Source organism: Monodon monoceros, unplaced genomic scaffold, assembly GCF_005190385.1.
Source record: "Monodon monoceros isolate NGI ecotype Baffin Bay Population unplaced genomic scaffold, NGI_Narwhal_1 Super_Scaffold_13, whole genome shotgun sequence".
Lineage (NCBI taxonomy): Eukaryota > Metazoa > Chordata > Mammalia > Artiodactyla > Monodontidae > Monodon > Monodon monoceros.
In genome coordinates, this window is record NW_021703769.1 from 23,085,549 (window position 1) to 23,091,548 (window position 6,000).

A 6,000-nucleotide genomic window follows, 5' to 3' on the forward strand; every position below is an offset into this window, starting at 1 on the left:
TTCTTTACTTATTCAACCTGCACATATAGAGACCCAGGCTTGAGCTGAGCATCAAAGACACAGAGCAGGGGACTTCATTGGCGGTCCAGTGGTTAAGACTCCGTGCTTCCACCGCAGGGGCAACGGGTTTGATCCCTGGTGGGTCGGATCCCACATGCTGGCAGTGCAGCCAAAAAAAAAGACACAGAACAGAATGAGATTTAGGCCCTGCTCTCAAGGAGTTTACATCCTGGTAAAGAAATCATCACAATTTGTAAGTTAAAATTCTTTTTGTCTGTTGCAAATACAAACCTGGACACTGTTGTAAGTACAAACAAAAGAAACATGTATTACAAGGATGTTTGGGGGCCCAGAGCATGCACAGGAGGGCAGCCTTGGAAAATAAGCAGCACAGAGCAGCTCCAGCAAGAAACAGCAGCTTCTGCAGCCAGCAGCACCACACATCACAGCTGGGATTCAATCCTAACATCCCTTTGTCTTTGAGTCACTCACTCAAGAGGCAAAGTCTTGGCGGGGAGCTGATGTTGATTGGTCAATCTCAGGTCACATGGATTAGTCTAGGCTGCCAGGGGAAGAGAGAAACGATTTGCCCCTAAGGATATCCCCCCAAATGAAAAGAGAGGGGGAGGACTGATGCTGGCCAGACAAAAATAACTTCATACAAGTATGAATGAAATACCTTGAGAGTTAAGCTTTTCCTGATTAAAAAACCTGTGGAGGGCTTCCCTGGTGGCGCAGTGGTTAAGAATCCGCCTGCCACTGCAGGGAACACAGGTTCGAGCCCTGGTCCAGGAAGATCCCACATGCCACGGAGCAGCTAAGCCCATGCACCACAACTACTGAGCCTGCACTCTAGAGCCCGCGAGCCACAACTACTGAGCCCGAGTGCCACAACTACTGAAGCCTGTGCGCCCAGAGCCCATGCTGCACAACAGGAGAAGCCCACAACAGGAGAAGCCACCGCAATGAGAAGCCCGCGCACTGAAACGAAGAGTAGCCCCTGCTCACCACAACCAGAGAAAGCCTGCGTGGAGCAACGAAGACGCAACGCAGCCAAAAATAAATAGAATAAACAAAAAAAACACTGCGGAAACCTGGTTTGCTTGCTTCTGAACTGAACAGTCCTGGGCTGCTAGTCACAGAATGCCAGTTTGAAAAGTTCTGGTCTAAACTCCAGGTCTCACCACTGCCTCTTTAGCAGCTTCCATTATTCTGCCTTAAGGCCCTCCCCAGCATCTCACTAGTAGTTGGTCTCAACCTCCCAATTCTTTCTTACCTAAAACCTTTCTTTGTCTAGATAGGCATTCAATTAATAGTTGTGATTGAGTGAACAAGTGATAGAATGAATGTACAGCAGCCTCAACTCCAGAGAGTAGAATCTCTCCAACCATTTCAGAACTGTGGTCCCAGCATATAAGATGACAGCTCCACAATGAAACCCTACATACACATGAGAATATACTGTAGCACCAGAGATATTCAATACCTGCGTGGAAGTGTCCTTTCTCTCCCTAAGCATCACTTTTCTTCAACTGCAAAATGGGATGATATTTACCCTCATTCACAGAATTGTCATGATTAAGTTAAATAACATGTGAGAGTGTACTGTAAACTGCATAGTTCTAAATAAATGATTTTCCAATTGCTTTCTTACTAGATTCATTGTCTAGAGTATTCAATGTCCCTAGCTAAAGAAAAGCAGAATTAAAGAACTGAGATAGGATATTCAATTAGAAAACTGATCTTTCTCAACCTCTACCCAGCAAACCTTTATACTCTGCCCGTATGCAACCCCAAGGCATTTACAATCAGTCTGTCAAGGGAAAAGGGGAAAACTAAAACAGAAAAGCAAGCCCCTTGGCTGTGACTCACACCCACAGATCCCATGTACTCAGAGTATCACCAAGCCTGAGCATGTCAGTCTCCAAAGCAGGAACAGGGGTATGACATCTGCAGCACCAAGCTCAGTGTGAGAACTCAGGAAGTCGGAAACCACAGTCACAGCAGCATCTGAGGTCCAAAAACCTCCACAAGGCACCAGGGGCCCAAGGGAAGTGGGTTGAGTCTTTGCCCTGGTCTGAGGTCTCTCCAATCTGGGCCTGACGGAAAGTTACTGAGCTCCTCAAGCCTTACTGCTCTCCAAGTGAGGGGGAGGAGAATTAAGTAGGAATTCCAATATATTTCCAGCGTTTTGCAAGATTATATGGAGGGGGTAGGGGCAGGGAGAGAAGGACGATTTTTATTCTTGCTATAGCCACTAAAGAGAGTGATAAAATCCACCTGGACTACTTCAAGGGCAGGGGTTCTCTTCTCCTTTGTCCCTTGGGAGTCCCAGTACCTAGCACTGTTCCGTGTAATTTAAGCATACTAATACTTGTTTCTTGTGGGTTGAAACTTTTGCCAGTTTAGAGATAAAGAGAAAGGGGGAGGAGTTTAGCCCCAGAGACTACTGGAATGGAAGCTATAAAGAAGTCAATTAAAGAAACAATCTCTAAAAATCTGCTAGACTCCAGTTCACTCCCCAGATTTCTTGTAATTTAATTTTAAATAGTCATGCTGTCCCATGATTTGAATTCCAGAAATTATATAAAAGGTATACAATACAAAGTCTCCCTCAAATTTTTGTTCCTCATTTGTCTTGTTTCCATTGGTAACTGCTCCTATCTTCGCTCCCGCACCAGAGATGGAACCCATGCCCCCTGCTGTGGAAGCACTGGGTCCTAACCACTGCATCATCAACTCTTACTTTCTTATGAATCCTTTCAGTATTTCTCTATGAGTATAAGCAAAGCTGAATATAAGTTCAAATATATTTTGAACTTTTTACACAAAAGAAAGCATTGATACATGGTGTTCTCCACCCTAATTTTGTCACTAAACACACTTTGGACACCTTGTACATTTTGTACAATGGTATAAAAATAACTTTCTTATTATCTTGTTTTATTTTACTGCTACATAGTATTTCTTGTGTGGATATACTAAAACTTGCTTAATCAGTCCCCTATTTAAGGACATTTGGGTTGTTTCCAATCCCTGGCAATTTAAAAACTGTGTTCCATTTAGAAATAGTTCAACTCATGTGCAGACAGAACTGTAGTCTATTCTCTGATATGGAAAAACTGAACCACAGGGGCATTTATATATATATATATATATTTTTTTTTTTTTTTTTTTTTTTTGCTGTACGCGGGCCTCTCACTGTTGTGGCCTCTCCCGTTGTGGAGCACAGGCTCCGGACACGCAGACTCAATGGCCATGGCTCACTGGCCCAGCTGCTCCGTGGCATGTGGGATCTTCCTGGACCGGGGCACGAACCCGTGTCCCCTGGGCAGGCGGACTCTCAACCACTGCGCCCCCAGGGAAGCCCTGCATTTATAATTTTGATAGAAATTGCAAGTTACCCGCTATAGATTCCCTCAAAATATAACTCCACAGTTGCAAGAGGTGTTACAAGTCATCTTTACTTGTAACACTTAAAATCTGCAATTTATTTATAGCTTAAGAAATAGAAATGCTTTCAAGATTATTCCCATAATGTTATTCTCACTTACATGCATTCTTGATAGTGAAATGAGTGATATTCCAGTTATCCAGCTAGGAATGTGTACAACCCACTTCCACAACCATGTATGTCATACAAGTCATCATCATGTGTCTTTTTTTTTTTTTTTTGCCCCACCATACAGCTTGCAAGATCTTAGTTTCCCAACCAGACATTGAACCCAGGGCCCAGCAGTGAGAGCGCTGAATCCTAACCACTGAACCACCAGGGAATTCCCACTATGTGTCTTTAAAAAAGATGTATTAGCAATTATCTTGATGATCTTGATGTAGGGGTAAATATCTATCAGACATGCAAAGGACAAGCCATTAAGGAAAATACTATAAATTCAACAACATAAAAAAATTCTATCCATGAATATATATCTACACATGGATGGTCTCAGGGCTATAGGGAAATGAGACAGGGAATGGAGGCTAAGGAAGAATAACTCAAAGAGGGACCATTCACTTTGTTTCCAATGTTTATAAACAATGTTGCAATAAACAATTCGCTTACTGACGATCTTTCACAATGATGTTTCCAGTTGCTTACAGACAATGCTTCAATAAACAGCCTTGTACATTCAGAAAAGGAAAAAGAGGAAAATCTGGGGCTGTGTCTCGCTTAATGGAAATTGTGCGCCAAGAAGCAAATGTGTGATTGAATGTATTGGTACAATTATGCACATTTGAGGTTAAAAAAGGTAGGGGGGAGGTGAAGAACATTGATAATTGATGCTCTGCCCCTCACACCCCTCTGGACTCCTTACCTGCTTATTGACTCACTAAGACCCAAAATCTCTCCCCTGCTTCTCAGTTGTTGCACATTTGTTAGTTTGAAATCTAACCTCCTTGACGTCACCCTACCCAACCCAGCTCACAGTTCCCCTGGGCCTAAAAAAAGTCACTGAAGTCCAATCTAGATTCCAAATTCCACGATCTAAATAGTACCTCCAAAAAAGTCGTTGGATGACAATTATGGAAAAATGGGTAATCACAGGTACGCTCACACCTTATTCCACTTCCCTTGTTTTCCTTGCCTATATCACTGTCTTTTTTTTTTTCCTTGCTACTTCATAAGCACTTTTAAGGCCTTTATGCTTTTCAAAGATTTATTTACCCTACATGCTGAATCATCACCCTTCCTCTTCCCACTCCTAGAATTGTAGGAAGTAAAATAAAGACAGAAACTTGGCTAAAGTAGAAACTAAAGGTACCATAAAACCCCAAGTGTTGAAATCTTATGAATACATAAAGAGCTGGATTCTACACACTTTGAACTCTTCCTACCCTAGAGAGCCTGTGTCTTCCCACCAGGGAAGACAGGGGTAAAACCTCTGACTTTTCAAAGGCCAGTTGGAGAAATAAGTTATATTTATATTTCCTATAGAGTTTCCAAATTTTCCTTTTACCCCTGCACACCACACTCACCTTTGCCTGTCTCCCCTTCCTATTCTACTTCAAATTTTTATCCCTTTTGGAAAAAAAAATAATGACAATATCTATTGAACATTCATTGTTTGCCAGGCACTGTACTAAGCCGTTTACATGAATTATTTCATTTAATATTGACAATAACCCCTGAAGAGAGGTCCTATGTATTATAATCATTTTGCAGTTGAAGAAATGGAAGCCCAGAGAAGTTAAGTTATTCATCTAAGGTCACATTGCTAAGAATAATTTAAACACAGACAGTTTAACTCCAGGTCTCATGCTTATTAAACCTGAACTCACCAAATTCTCAGTTGAGACTCCTCTAGTTCCCCTGTTCTCAAACTCTCTCCAATCTGGCCAATTCTACAAACTATTCAAGTTGCCATTCTAACATAATACTAATAATAAGCAAAGTGACCCTTTAAAAGCATGTCAAATCATCCACTCCTTTGCACAAACGTTTATAATGTTGTGCCTTCTCTAACTGAAAGTAAATTCAAAATCTTTACCTACCAGCCATTCTTTTTTTTTTCCTCTCTTTTTTTGTGGTACGCGGGCGTCTCACTGCTGTGGCCTCTCCCCTTCCCCTTGCGGAGCACAAGCTCCAGACGCGCAAGCTCAGCGGCCCAGCCGCTCCGCGGCATGTGGGATCCTCCCAGACCGGGGCACAAACCCATGTCCCCTGCATGGGCAGGCGGACTCTCAACCACTGTGCCTCCAGAGAAGCCCTACCAGCCATTCTTGATCTGCCTCTTGTGTTCCCCAGCTCTCTGACCTCAAATTCTGTTCTCTCTGCTTTGCTCACTCCAGTTGCACTAGCATCCTTGCTTTTTCTTGAACACACTAATCTCACATCTCCCTGGGGTTTTATACTTGCTGTTCCCTCTGCCTGGAAAAATCTATCCCCAGATACCCATAAGACTGAGCACCTCATTTCCTTCTGATCTCTGTCAAGGGTCATTTTATCATAGAGGCTTTCCTTACCACCCTAAATAAAACAGTATCTTGTCTTTCTCTATC

The 6,000-nt window shown here is 42.7% G+C and overlaps 1 protein-coding gene across 1 annotated transcript in view; it reads right to left on the reverse strand.

Annotated features, from left to right (window-relative positions):
• Positions 1-5,555, reverse strand: part of PHF20 (PHD finger protein 20) — a 138,152-nt gene extending 132,597 nt beyond the window's left edge. Inside the window, exon 1 of the mRNA XM_029219878.1 lies at positions 5,494-5,555. The gene's annotated coding sequence lies outside the window, so the exon portion shown is untranslated. The remainder of the gene's footprint in view (positions 1-5,493) is intronic.
• Positions 5,556-6,000: the final 445 nt, after the last annotated feature.